The sequence below is a fragment of the Achroia grisella genome, unplaced genomic scaffold (genome assembly GCF_030625045.1).
Source record: "Achroia grisella isolate CSIRO2021 unplaced genomic scaffold, CSIRO_AGI_Agris_v1 utg1573, whole genome shotgun sequence".
NCBI classification, from domain to species: Eukaryota; Metazoa; Arthropoda; class Insecta; order Lepidoptera; family Pyralidae; genus Achroia; species Achroia grisella.
This window is the reverse complement of record NW_026712655.1, coordinates 1,887,050-1,903,112: the sequence shown is the minus strand read 5'-3', so window position 1 is coordinate 1,903,112 and position 16,063 is coordinate 1,887,050. Positions and strand designations below refer to the sequence as shown.

Here is a 16,063-nt window from a genome sequence, read left to right as displayed (position 1 = left end):
TTGTGGTAACCGTTTATCGGCGATCATGTTATTTACTAATTGCCATTGTAATATGGTACGTATTTTTTTTTCTATATCATCTTAGGATAATTCTCACAGCGCCATCTAGACCCAAGTTAAGCTAGCTAGAGCTTTGTGTTATATCTACTAGATAATTGATACAAAAACATATATATTTTTTTCGTTAATATATACATATTATACATAGAAAACACCCAGATTGATACAGACAATCATACTCATGAATACAAATGCTTGCACCGTACGATGAATCGAATCTGCGACCATCGGAAGTAAGGCGGTGTGCTAAACCGCTAGACCACCGAGGCTCTATGAATAATCAGGACATGGTGCATTCGATCTTGTTAATGATGGACGCTGGAGCACTACTGAAGGATGATAAGATAAATATTTAGTTAGGTCAGGTTATTAGCAACGTTGCTAAACCTTACTACTAACAATCTCTTACCAACCTACAACATGATAGGCCTATAAAAGAGGGAGAAATATGCCTAAGTTTTAAATAAAATATTAATCTATATAAAGTTTCATAAATAAAATCGCAAAACTTATGTTTCTCTAAAGTATTGTGATTTCATTTACAAATTATTAGACATGTTTTAAAGTACCTAATATCTGCATAACATTATCGGGTAATACCCTCGTAAGAACTGTTAACATACTGTATATTTTCCTCGTATCTACGCTCAGATTAAGTCACGTAGAGGCCCTTAGGCAATCCAAAACTCGCACCTTATATAAATTCTAGCTTCAAATTGGTTTATTATTATTTATTTCTCTTACGAGTATAAGAACAACTAAGGCTCTCAGGATCTACAGATAAACTTAATTGTTATGTTTATGTAATTAAAACCAACCAAAACCCTTAATGACCACCAACCAATCAAATCAACCAACTCGCCCATTCAGTTTCCCAAACCTGTATTTGGGGAATACATTTTATGTCAAGCCATAATAAAAAAAAATAACACTCATAATTCTTGTTAAAATGTTAAACATAGGTTTCAATTCCCATTAAATTTTATAAACATGAATTAAATAGTTAGGCGAAACATTAATATTTTACTACCTAACATTTTGTTGATAATTGTACGTAGAATATATAACGGAAAGTTTGCCGTGATTAAGTTTTTATGAGCCACTAATATTTTGACGCAGTTATGAAAATGGATTCAGTCGATATTCCATTGTATAATGTGTATACATTTAAGAGTTCTACGAAATCTTCTTTCTCGTCTTCTTATGATCTGTTCTGTCATAAGTAGTAAGTACTATTGCTTGTACACTGTTATGACTAACAATTCAATTAATAAAATAATATAAATATACTTCGATAAACTGAATAAATAAAGTTATTCGTGTTAATACCCGATTAACTATAAAGTTTACATATTTAAAAAGGTACTTTATTTTATTTAACAGTCAATTCGGTATTTTTTACAGACGGAAAGTTTGTGAATAAAACATTAACTATTGTTCCATTGAAATAAAGATTGAATTTAAAACTTTGTATGCATGAAAATTATTAACTAAGGATATTATTATATATGTGAACCTTACAGCTACCACAGAAATCACCTATGAACCATTGCACAACAAAATTAACCTACGTCTTCTATTGGCATGGTAATTAATGATTGTCAAGGTCGCATTCAAATCATACATAAATAATCTGATCAAGGTCACAATCAATCATTACGTTCATGGTCTAATAGAAATTTTCTAATGACAATTACTATATGTATATCAATGGTCAATGACACAAGTGGTAAGTAATTACAAATATAATTAAACATAAAAACGATTTCTAATCCAATTTCATTACGTTTGACAGTATTCTTATTAGTAACAATATAATACATAATGAAATAGAAAATTGTTTTAAAGAATAATATAAATGTTGTAAAAATCAAATTCGCGAACTCAAATATTAATCGCAATACAGAGAAGTCTTGTCTGTAGTAATAACAGATAATAAATATGGAATATTTTTTAAAATATACTACGAGTATTTTCCTGAAATAAAATATTATTCTATAATAAAATGACAATAAATAAAACGAATAAATTTTATTCATTGTCATTTTATTATAGTATTTATTTATTTCTACATAGTAAAATGGTTGTATATAAAAAATATTAAATTGATTTCTTACAATACAGAGATGTTTAAAAATATAACTACATCTCTCTTTCTGAAAAGTGGGCGTAATTGTTAGACAAGATAGATTTCATTTCTTAGAATTTAAATGCTGTACTTTTTTGCCTTAAGCAGATCCTACTATCCTATCCTCATATATGTGAATATTATCGTAATCACAGCGAGTGTCCATTTATCATTGTCTATAAAACTAAATATTTCCAGAATGGAAAGATATGCAAATCTAGATAACTAGATAAATGATACTTCACTAGATAGAAAATTCTACATCAGTCATAGCAACCCGTACAAGATAATGTAGGAAACTTATCATTTCTTTCCGCTTCCTATTTGCAACTAAACTATTATGCACAACAACAACTTTGGTATGACAACTGCAACCATACTTTAGTTGATAAAATGATACTTTCCTTATAGAACGGGAAAAAGGTCGAAGAAGTCGTTACCAGTCATTACCAAAAGCATGACTTTGGTTGCGTTCTGAATTCAAATATGCTTAAATTAATGTCGGTGTGATACAATAAACAAAAATCTTTTTTATTATAGTTTATTTATTTCACTATTAATCTGTGTTTATAGTCTACTGTAAAAGTCGGAGGGATTCATTATTACAACTGTTATTCAACCACGTTATTATTACAAAAACTTGGCCCGTGTTTCCGAATTATATATAATGAAATTTTTAAATAACACTCATATCATATAGTTCCACTCAGCTCTAATTTTTATTTGTATTCGATAAAAAGTAAATAGAAATGTAATCCTTTTTGTTAATAAAAGTTAAAATAAATTAGATTTGAAAATAATAATAATACTAACTACAAATAAATACCGCATGAAATTATGAACTAGAAATAGAAATAGAAATAGAAATAAAAATAATCTTTATTCAAATAAACTCATTACAAGCACTTTTGAATAGTCATATTTTGATTCTACCACTCATTCGGAATGCAGATTCATCACAAGAAGAACGAGCAAGAAACTTGTGTGTTGCTCTTTTTAATAGATGTTTTTTTTTTATATAAATAATTACAGTATAACAAGTAAGAGGCATGCGATAATCAACATAGAACTCGCTACGCACTCATTATTAATGTAATCAGATAATATTGTCAGTGCTATAGATTTAAAGTTTTTCTATAAAAACATTATTATCGTTAACGAATTCTTCAATTTTATAGTAAGCTTTTTTGCAAAGGAACTGTTTTATTTGACATTTAAATCTTTTTTCTGGCAGATTTATAACAGACTCTGGTATTTTATTGTAAAACCTTACGCAATTGCCATAAAACGAATTACTAACTTTAGCCAAACGACATTTAGGTAAAATCAGTTTGTTATTGTTACGTAAGCTTTTATTAGTGCAATCACTAACTCTTTTGAAACTGTCTATATTCCTTCTGGCATAGATGATATTTTCATAAATGTATTGAGAAGCAACGGTGAGGATATTTGATTCCTTAAAACACTCTCGCAATGACTCCCTGGAACCCATACCATAAATGGAGCGAATGGCCCTCTTTTGTAAAGTAAATATTGTATTTATATCAGCTGCTTTGCCCCATAACAAAATACCATACGACATAATGTTAAGTTTAGCCGTTGCCACGTCTGTTAATTGTCTAATTCTTCTTACCGCATAAGCGGCAGAACTAAGTCGACTCGCCAATTTAGTAATATGAGCACCCCATTGCAACTTGGAATCTAATGTGATACCTAGAAATACAGTATCGTCAACAAAATTAATAGATTTATTGTCCAATACGATTTTTGAATCTACCGGCCTTACATTGGGGAGAGTAAATTTGATACATTTAGTTTTATTTGCATTTAGTAGCATATTATTTGCCGTAAACCATTTTAAAACATAAGAGAGAGAACCGTTTACTTCGTCCATATCATCAATATGTCGATTGACTTTGAATACTAATGAAGTATCATCAGCAACTGAACTATGTCAGCTATCTTTTCTGCCATATAAGGAAGATCGTTTATGTAAACTAAAAATAAGAAAGGACCTAGAATAGATTTGAAAATAATAATAACAGCCCTGAGGAACACCCATTTTAATACTAGTTCCCTCAGACTTTACACCATTTATTTCAACAACTTGCATTCTATTATTTAGATAGGATTTCATCATGCATAGTGCTTCATATCTAATACCGTAATGTTCTAATTTGAGTAAGAGTGTTTCATGATCAACGCAATCAAATGCTTTTGAGAGGTCACAGAATACACCGATAGCATCCTGAGACCTCTCCCAACAGTCAAAAATGTGTTTCATTAAAGCTACACCAGCGTCAGTAGTTGATTTACCGGCTGTGAAACCAAATTGCCGACTGTGAAGCAGTCTATTTATTTTAAAGTGTTGAAGCATCTGATTGAGCATAATTTTTTCAAACACTTTACTTAGTACTGGTAAGATAGAAATGGGCCTATAATTACCTACTTCAGTTTTATCCCCTAACTTAAAAAGTGGAGTTATTTTGCTATGTTTCATTAAATTGGGAAAAACACCGTCAAAAATACATTTATTGAAGATAGTTACTAAATAGCAATTAACAGCAATAACATCTATAGCGGTGTTAATAACTTTAACAGGCATGCCCCAATGGTCTTCAGTATTTTTTAAATTTAATTGTTTTCGTAATTGTAGCAATGTCAATAAATGTAAATTTAAATGTAACCGGACACGAAGCAACATTGTCAATAAGGAATGATTTAGCTGTACTTGGAGAAGAGTCCAAAGAGGACGTAATATCAGTTGGAATACTAGCGAAAAATTTTTCAAAAATATTGACAATTTCTTTTGTGGACGTTACTAGTTTATCATTATAATTTAACGTAAAATCATTATATGGACTTTTAACTTTGCCAGTTTCTTTATTAATAATATTCCACACTGTCCTAATCTTATCCTTGGATTCTTTAATTTTTTTATTTAGATAATTAGACTTTGCTACATTACATACCTTTTTAAAAGTTTTTGAGTATCTTTTTACCTAATTTACGTATGTACTATGGAAACGGTATTTTTTTTTGATCATATAAATCAAATAATATATTTCTACTTTTAAGAATTCCCTTTGTAGCCCATTCTGAAAATTTTGTTTTGTTACTAATACTGATAGTTTTTTTGTTAAAAGCCTTATTATATTCTTAAGAAACAATATTGAAGAAATCTGTATAAAGTTTGTTAGGTTCATCAGATTGAGGACAAAAATCTAATTTACTACGAACTGATATTTTAAATTTATTTATCTTATAACCAGTCAAGTCTCTTTTTAATAAATTAATTTTCCTAGTTTTGTTTACGTGATTTGGAAAAATTACTAATTGACCACAGTGATCAGAAGGAAGGTTGTTTATTATTATTTTATCTAAATATTCACTGTTGCTAAATATGTTATCCAAACAAGTAGCAGACGTGGCTGTGATACGAGTGGGTTCGTGGAAGACATTACTCAAGTCAAAAGATTGAAATAAACTCATTAATTTAGTTTTTGTGGTGTTATGTGATAAAATGTCAACATTGAAATCACCACACACTATAATTTTTTTGTTAATATTAAATACTCTTTTTAAAATATCCTCCATTACCTCTTCAAATAAATTATAATCACTATTTGGAGGTCTATATACACACATAACTATATAATTTTCTAGTTCCACACAGGAAATTTCAATACAACACTCAACGGAAAGATTGCCAATATCACTACGTTCTTTTACTTTTATATTATTTTTCACCAATATCATGGAACCTCCTCTATTTACTATTTTTCTATTAAAGCAGCTGACAATATTATAATTGTTTAAGCTTAACATCATATTACTCACTTTGAGCCAATGTTCAGTTAAACATAGAACATCTATATTATTTTTTTCTAAAAACAATTGAATAATTAATTCACAGATTAAATTCACACATTCACACTAATTAATCAATATAGATTTATAATATTAGATGACTAAGAAAATAATTCCTTTTTCAAAAATTAATATACGGAATAAACCACATGTATATTACCAACTACTTTTTTTCTATAGTTACTATAATTGTGGTAGTTCTAATCTTGTCTCTATAGTACATTCTGTTTTTTACGAAGATATAAATAAATGTAATTTAATTCTGTCATAAAACACGTCACTTGCCATACTTGAGAGACATCTACAGTGTGTTATAAAAATATGTATTCTATACCTGTGCATAGAATATATATTTTTATAATTATACAAGAACAATTACAGGTAAGAAATATAAGTCTCAATATATTATAAACTCTCTAAAGCCATATTTATTGATTTCTTCTACTTCTTTTTTTTATAGTTTTCTTTTCTTTTCTGTGGTTTATTTTAAAACCTATCGAAGACTATTCTATTCGAGACATTTAGGTTAGGTAACATATTTAATAATTATATATTTTCTGCGAATTAATTTTCTTCTGTTAAATAATGTGTTTTTTCGGTTAAACATTTTTATTAGCTGTTTAGATACACACTGTACAAATAACTTAGATTTTTTGCCATATTTATAATAAAACAAGTTAGTACATCCTCTTGCTCTTCTATTTAACATCCTGTTTGTCACGACTACACTTCGTGTTAATATTAAACTAACTAGTTAGAACTAGAATGATACATAAATAAACTTGTAGTAAATATATATTTTTTATTGGCTACTTATTAACACCCAGTTCAACTTAGTAGAGATATACATACATAATATCAACTATGTTTTCTAATAATATAAATGTTATACCGTATCGGTAGGGCCTAATTAATTCACCCAACTAATAATATTAAATTATTTGGAAATGGTAAGAAAAAATACTTTCCTATTTTTATCCGTTCAGTATTATTGTATTTTGTCTAATAAAAAGGAACATTTTTTAATTAGTCTGCTTCTTACTGCATTAACTTTTATTTATATTTTTACACTTCTATGAGTATTAATTGTTTTTGATTATTACCAGAAAGATCATCGTGTTTACACAGTTATCGCAGCGTTGCTTATTTTTTCTCTATATATTCAAATTTTAAAAATCCAAATGAAATTATTGGTTAAAGACGAGTAATATATTTATCCTCTGGAATAGTAATGCAATACAGGATTGGAAATTCTGTTTATTATGGCATGGTGCTATTGATAATTTATAGGTGACAATTCAGTACATTCTATTAAATAATCGTTACTAGATATTGTGTGAAAATTGATGGATTGACTTACCACATAGACACTTATAAAATAGTTTTTTTATTAGTTGAATATACTTATCTACTGAGCAACATATTTTAATCACTAGATAGGCAGAGCTAAGAGGAATCTGATTATTGTACGAGGAAATATTTGCAATACAAAGTAGATAATTATTATTCCGATACCTATAAAGGCTGCACACTAATGCAAATTTCAATCAGCATAGCTTCTAACAATAGTGTGCGTGCTGATATACCACTTGTTGCACGCAAACTGACAATATTAGCGCATTTTTCAAAATATTAAACATAATCCTAGTTGCGACTGCAATTTAATCCACGTGGTAATAAATATAATATTCGTGATAAGAATGTAATTGTATTTATTAATGCAAATATATTTGATTTATGCATTTCGAAATTTAAATGCTATGCTAAAAGAACTATTAATATTTTATCGCTTTTCTGTTTTATGTACATAAATATAATTTAATTTGTGAGACTGAATATTAAATTAAGTTTAAATTTTAAATTATCAATATATAAATATTATTCTTAATTAACGTACATAAACGTAAGTCATTTATATCTTGAAATGTTACCAAAGAAACCAAGATATTGAACCTAACAACAATTATTTTTCTTATTATATTACACTCCTTCTAATAATATCCGTAACATTGACAATTACGTGACTTTTTTAGAACATCTTTTTTATACGCAATTACATGAGTCATACTATAGATAAGATGCTACTTGAAGCATATTTAATTCAAATATTATGAAGTTCATTTAATATTTTTATACGAACTGGTCTTTATTACTTAGTTATGCATTTTATTATTTATAGATATTATTTATATCTTGATCAACTTGACCCCACGGATAAATGATGGATCAATTAAATTTAAATTGAAGATCTACACATACAAATTTAAATAGTCGTGTAATTTTCTATTTGCCATTTATTAAATGCACAATTAAGTAATTTTATTACGAATATTACTAAACGTAATATACAAATATAAGCCAATTTACAATATAATAGAAGAAACGACTATAACATGTGAGACCAGAGTTGATTCCTAACTCTCTAGTTACGAATCAACTACGTTGAACAAACTGACTACAGGGAATTTCAAATGTAAATGTATACTATAAACATATAATAAATAAATAACTACCTAATAACATTTCATTGCAGGACATCAGTTGTTGTTAGAAGAACGAAGGGGGAAGATTTTAATCTACTATTACCACACTAGCCGAACGGATGGGTATAGATTGTTATTTAAAGTTTTCCCAAATTTTAACATAATCAGTATTAACTTATAAATTCCTTATTTTTAATATTTGAAATTATATACATACGCCTAACAAATTAGTATGTGATATTTGCTGAAACTACATATGTGTGTCATACTACATAGCAAGCACTACTCTTTTCATTCTATTTCATTATATAATATCACATTTCACCCAATCTGTCTGTTCTGTTTATTTCGTAAATTTTCTTAAATTTAAATTTAAGATTATTTAAGGAAAAATTGCATTGGAAAATAAACCTTTCAATGAATTCATTATAAACAATCAAACTCATAAACTATATATGTACTAATAACTTATATAATCTACTTAAACCTTCAATTAATATCTAATTTAACATGTAAACAATTTAGTTAATTACGGATGATTTTATTGATAGATATTTTATTTATTGTGGAAAAAAACGACAACACTATTGCGCGATCTCTGATCATTTGGTACTATATTACAAACATACGCTTGAAGAAGAAGTTGAAAAGAAAAGAATGTGTGTATTGTACTGTAGGAATTATTACTGCTAAAACACTGCTGCTGGTACGTATAAAAACTAATACTAAATATTATAAATAAAATAATATACAGTTAGTTATTCATTAAAACGAGCATTATCATTTAACTATTAGTTTAGAATATTTTGACAATTATTCATTAGCTAAATTAGAAAATCTTTATATTAGTAACCTCATGTACGTTTTAGAGGTGCAATTTTTCAATGTAATTAGAATAAGTAAACAAGCAGATGCCCCACTTTGTTGTAAATGGTAAACGTCGTCTTTATACATAAACATTGCAAATATTACGCCATCAATTGCCAAAAAGTTCTATGGTGTCGGCTACATCCGAATTTAGTACCTTTTGATTTAAGTTGGTAGTAAACCACCAAACCACTACGTTAATACTAAAACACTACCTTAATTGAATAAACGATAAAATACTAGAACATTCAAATTTGTCGACAACAGACAATATGATGTAATACAAACGTTTCACCGACTAACGAGTTTATAGTAAATAAATATATACTGACTACTACAAGTGTAATATCAATCTACTGTAATAGCATATTGCTGATTTGTATAAAACAATGTCTTATCCATAGCAATAATAACCTATTGTTTATGATAAAATAATCTATTTTATTTAAATAGTGTAGTTGTCTTCAATATGTGTTTCTTCACAAGTTGTATCTGATATTTCTTTATATGGTTGTGGTCATGTGATATGTCTTTGCATTGTTATTCACCAGGGTAGGCTTTGTTAAAAGGCTACGTATTTCATACAAACAGCTTTTTTTTATATAACACAGGGGACAAACGAGCATGCGGCTCACCTGATGGTAAGTCAATACCGCCGTCCATGAGCACCCGCAACACCATGGGAATTGCAAGTACGTTGTCGGCCTTTTAAAAAGGAATAAGCTCTTTTCTTGAAGGTTTCAATATCGTATCGGTTCCGAAATACCATTGCTGGAAGGTGATTCCACAATGTGGTTGTGCATGGCAAAAAGTTTCTAGAAAACCGCACTGTGGAGGACCGCCGTTCATCCAGATGATCAGAATGGTATTTTAGTTTCTGACGGGTGGTACGGTGGTGAAACTCAGCAGCTGGTATTAATCCGAACAATTCCTCAGAACACTCCCCGTGATATATGCGGTAGAAAATGCACAGAGATGCAATATCTCGCCGCAAAGCCAATGGGTCGAGTCTGTCACATAGACATTGATTATAAATGATTCTGGCTGCTCAGTTCTGAATGCGGTCAAGTGGAAGTAGCTGGCTCCCGCCCAGAGATGAGAACAATATTCCATATGCGGGCGGATCTGCGCCTTGTATAATTGCAAGCGATGGGCCGCCGTGAAATACCGTCTCACTCTGCTGAGCACACCAAGCTTTTTTGAGGCTATTTTAGCCTTGTCCTCCAAATGACCGCAAAACTGAACGTCACTGGATATATCAACTCCAAGGACCTCGACATCAAGGAGAGTGTCTTGAAACTGAGGAGATACGATAAATTAATTATTTTTAGCGGTAAACGCGCAATTCATAACAAGCATGCTTTGCAATATATGTTATGAATGAAGGATGAGATAAGCCAGTGAAATTGCACGATTATTACTCAGTCCTCCGGAATAGCAAGGCATAAGTGGTGGTGTCACCGACACCGTCTAACGACCGTGGTTGCTATTGTAATTACATATAATATAAAGAAGACAACAAGAATTGTATAGATAAATCTGGACAAATACCTCTTTTTTGTTTTTATTTCTTTTTTTAGCATTTTGATGCACCTACATTAATCAATCCCCAATAATATTTCGTTCGGGGGGAAGGGGATTGTTAGTAACGTAGACTAATAGCCCAATTACTAGCAATGTACCATGTCAGATTAACCTTTACATGGTTTTCAGGGTAGCCACGTGATAAAGTGAATTTACCACTATGGGCTAATTGACCTGACCTCATGATCATTGCGCAAAACGTAAACATTAGCGCAGGCATTCCATTATCTTCTATAAGAATAGTTCACGTTATTTATCTTAAATCTTAATCAATTTCGTTTTTATGAATTCAATTACAACCTATGGTAATAATACCAATGATTAACTAGGTACTTACTTTTATCGATCGAAGAAAATCTTTTACTCCGACACGCGTGTTTTATGAAATATAATACCAAATTAGCTTTTTATGGAAAAAATATATCGATATTTGTTGAAGTCGCAATTATTATTAAGGATAGTAGTTATAATATTATATACTCGTTATTTTTCAAAGTTTAAGGTTTCTAACATTTTGAAATATTCACTAATATTTGAAAATGTTCATCAAAATACTCATAATACTGAATGAATAATTTGGCAACTATTCATTCTATTTTTATATCATTAGTCATCATCATCTGCTTCTTCCTTATCATATTTATATTGTGTCAGCGTAACATGTTTTCACTTCCATTACTCCCTGTTCGCAGTCATCTAGTTATTTACTCCCATTTCCTACCATATTATCTTCAACATTTTATCTATCTATTTTTCGGACTTCCTTTGCCTATATAACACCTTTCTTAAAATTTTATCTTATATATTATTATATCTATTTTTATATCACTAGTATTTCAGCAATAATAGGGTTTCCGTAACTTTTCTTTCCATCCTATAATTTATTAAAATGTAGTGCATAGACATAGAATCATATATATAATGATAAGAAGGTAATTTCGATAAGGTTAGAAGGTATAATCTAAATCAATGGAATCATACTCAGACTAGAATGTAGATGTGTCTCAAATGGCCCAGTTCTAAAATCGACCCAGGAACCTCAATAACTCAGGAACATAAAAGGTGATAATTATTGAACACTAGTTATTCGACGAATTTATTTGCGTGAAATGAATCAAGCTATTTAAGTATACATTATTTACGCTTGTAATATTAAAGACGAATCTTACTATAATTTTTAATATTTCACTGCAAAGTTACAAGCAATCTTTTATTATTTTTTTTATTATTTTATTACATTGTTTACTAAGACCTATACTATCGCAATATACTTAGTGTTTGTTTATAGTACAGTAAAACATGATATACCTGAATATAAAATACATATATAAGTTACTAGCTGTCACCCGTCCCGCGACTTCGTTTGCTGTTCTTAAATAATATATGTATATTATACATGTTCTAGTGATACATTCTATCTTCACTTGAAATGTCAATAAGATGAGTTTAGACGTTCAGTTGTGAACAGACAACAAATTTACAGACAAACATACTTTCATATATTGGTATGTAATGTGCACTTATAAAGTAATATGACAATATTGTTATATAATTATCTAAGTACTCGTATATATAATTACGTATTATTTGCAATTTTTTTTTATTACATTCAATTTAAATATCTACTATAAAGGTGTTGGTAAGATTGATGACCTCGGAAACAATTGCGAATTTAATAATAATAAAAACGTTCGAAGAATGTAAAGGACATGCGAACTAAATATGTTAAACATACATTCACTTTTCATATCAAATATTTAGGCGACGTTCTATATACATAACATATTAATTTAGTAATAAAAAAATAAATAAATTACTCACTTCTTAGTATTGGTCACGTTCTATTTGCTTTAACCTTCCACAATATTTTTTTTAATTAATATATTTATCACTGAATTAAACTAGAATAATATTTCGACTCGACACGTGTGACTGTCGAGCCGCGAACGGTCGACTATCGATGCATGAACTGCGCGCGCGCAATCTGACATTGTCCCGCTAAAGACGATTACAAATACTTATTATAAGTGTAGTGTGGGATAAATAATAGACATTGCATTCACCGCTTTACGTCCGATGGTCGCGAATTCGATTCCTCGCACGGCACAAACATTTGTATTTATGAGTATGATTGTTTGTATCGGTCTAGGAATTTTCTATGTATAATATATATGATTTTTTTACAAAAAAGATCTATGTATTCGTATCAGTTATCTATTAGTACCCATAACACAAGTTTTAGCTAGCTTAACCTGGGTCTAGATGCCGCTGCGTGAATTGTCCTAAGATTATTATTATTATTACTTTGAATTCGATTTTATATAATGTCTGATTTCTTTACATTTAATAAAAAAACAAGCTAATAATTTATATGAATGTAGGATTTGAAACTTGGCGGTATGAACGAATGGGAACGAATGAGTATGAATGAATGGAAACAGAGGAGCAAATGGATAGAAACGAAAGAGTGAATGGATGGAGAAAGGAATGAATGGAAAAAGAGGATGGGCATCGCTCTCTTCCTCGTAGACTGCCATATAGTTAGGTCGTTTCATGTATCATAGTAAATGTTTTTTTTTGTAATTTAAATAAAAGGAGTTCTATAAAATAATCATCCTGTTATTCGCGAATCCTCATTCCCACAATTTTGGGGGCTCGTCCGGGATAGAGGATCAAAGATTACTTGGATGTTAACGGATTTTTATGGAAGACGGAAGTACCCGAATTGCGGCGCGGTACAGACGGTGACGCGGACGAAGAATACGAATGTCGAGGTGGACACGTCGTATTTAAAGATTATATTAAATTACAAAAAGAATGTCTAAAGACGAAAATAAGATGGAACGTGCATTTCGCGAGGCGGCGTGGCATCCAGTTGAAACTTTACCGGTATTCAACGGGACCGATAAGACTATAACGGCGGCGAGGTGGGCGCAGGAGATAGAAGAGAACGCGGAAATATTTGGTTGGAGTGCTACACAGCAATTAATTTTGGCGAGGAGATCGTTAGCCGGAAACGCATTACTATGGTTAAAGTCGGAGAAACCATTCAAAACTTATGACGACTTAAAATGTGCTATTATGAAGGAGTTTCCTGATAGCATAAATTTGAAAGAGCTGCACGAAATCTTATCCAACAGGAAAAAAGGAAAAAACGAAAGTTGTTATGAATATATGCTGATAATGAAGGAGTTGGGCAAGCGCGGCAAGTTACCTGATTATTGTGTTATTCAGTACATAACAGACGGTATTATAGATGATGAGATAAACAAGGTCATGTTGTACGGGGTCACTACCTATGCCTCGTTAAAAGAAAAATTAGTGATATACGAATCCATGAAGAAAAAGATGTACGTAACTACAAGGGAAAGAAAACCCATAGTAACGAAAGAACATTACAGAGACAGCAGAAAATGCTACAAATGTGGTGAAAATGGTCATATTGCGACAACATGTTCGAAAGGAGTTAAGTGTTACAAATGTCATTCATACGGCCATATTTCGTCGAACTGCAGAGCTGCATTTGTCGAAAGAAATTCAAATACGATTGGGAATGACAATAAGTGCATCTCAATCACTTCACCTACGACGGGAGCGGAAGACCGACCGGAACGACGATCAATGTGTGTGAACGGTGTGAACATAGACGCGAACATAGAAAATGGCGACGTGCGTAGTGGCAGCAATGTTGACAGTGGTGACAGATGTCATTCGCTCGGGAACTGTCAATTTGAAACCGTCATGAATACGAAGCGAAATAGTTCAATCAAAACATTGGAGATAAATGGCGTAATAATCGAATGTTTAATTGATTCGGGGAGTGACGTAAATCTGGTGTCGGCAGATGTATTTTTCGAACTAAATGTGAGTGCCTATAATAAAGAAAAGATAGTGTTGCACGGACTGGGATTGTCGACTGTTTACTCTATAGGAAAATTTCAAACAGTACTAAAAATTGATGATTGTTATTTTGAATTATTGTTTTATATTGTACCAACAAATGCAATGCCTTACAAAGTGATCCTAGGTCAACCATTTTTGGAAAATGCGGTAGTTATTTTCGATAAAGGTGTGGTAAATGTAGTTTCGAGGAATGTGCATTGTTTGTTTACAGATGACAAACCGGTTAGTTATGTACCAAATCCTCAGATTATGGAGACAGCTCAGCTTATAGTGGATCAATATAAGCCCTTACAAACCAAGGAGGCACCATTTGAAATGCAGATTATCCTGAACGACGATGTGCCGGTGGCACAGCGGCCGCGTAGACTAGCCTGTAAGGAACAAGAAGCAGTTGATAAACCAAATTGGTGAGTGGTTACAAAATGGTATTATTAAACCTAGCTTTTCAGAGTATGCAAGCCCATTAGTATTAGTTACAAAAAAAGATGGTAGTATAAGAGTCTGTGTTGATTACCGTAAAATAAATAAAAAAATTGTTAGGGATGAGTTTCCTCTACCAATCATTGAAGATCATTTAGATAAGCTTTCTGGATACACGATTTTTAGTAAATTGGATCTCAAAGACGCTTTTTTCATCTCAAAATAAATAGTAACTGTACAAAGTATACATCTTTTGTGACACAGAATGGTCAATATGAGTTTATGAGAGCACCTTTTGGTTTGTCCATATGTCCGAATTATTTCACACGTTTTATCACTATTATTTTCAGAGAGCTTATAGCAAAGGGATATTTGTTTCTATTAATTTTTATTGGATATTAATAATATTATATACACATATGATTTAGATCGACTTCGTGAAGTTTTAAAATTAGCTTCTGAATATGGATTACATATAAATTGGAGAAAAAGTGACTTATTGACTAAAAAGGTGGAATATCTTGGTTATGAAATTGAAAATGGAGAAATAAAACCGTGTAGAGACAAAGTAAGCAGTTTTAAAGTATCCGCAACCTAAGTCGGTAAAACAGATTCAAAGTTTCATTATACATCCTATTTTAGAAAATTTATTGAAGGGTATGCTTCTATAGCACGACCATTAACAGACTTATTAAAGAAGAATAATGATTTTATTTTCAGTGAAAAACAGGAGATTGCATTCAAATTG

The 16,063-nt window shown here is 30.6% G+C and overlaps 1 protein-coding gene across 1 annotated transcript in view; it reads right to left on the bottom strand.

The window, feature by feature from the left end:
* LOC131841106 (putative inorganic phosphate cotransporter) overlaps positions 1-12,917 on the bottom strand; it is a 31,389-nt gene extending 18,472 nt beyond the window's left edge. The window contains exon 1 of the mRNA XM_059189353.1: positions 12,814-12,917. The gene's annotated coding sequence lies outside the window, so the exon portion shown is untranslated. The remainder of the gene's footprint in view (positions 1-12,813) is intronic.
* Positions 12,918-16,063: the final 3,146 nt, after the last annotated feature.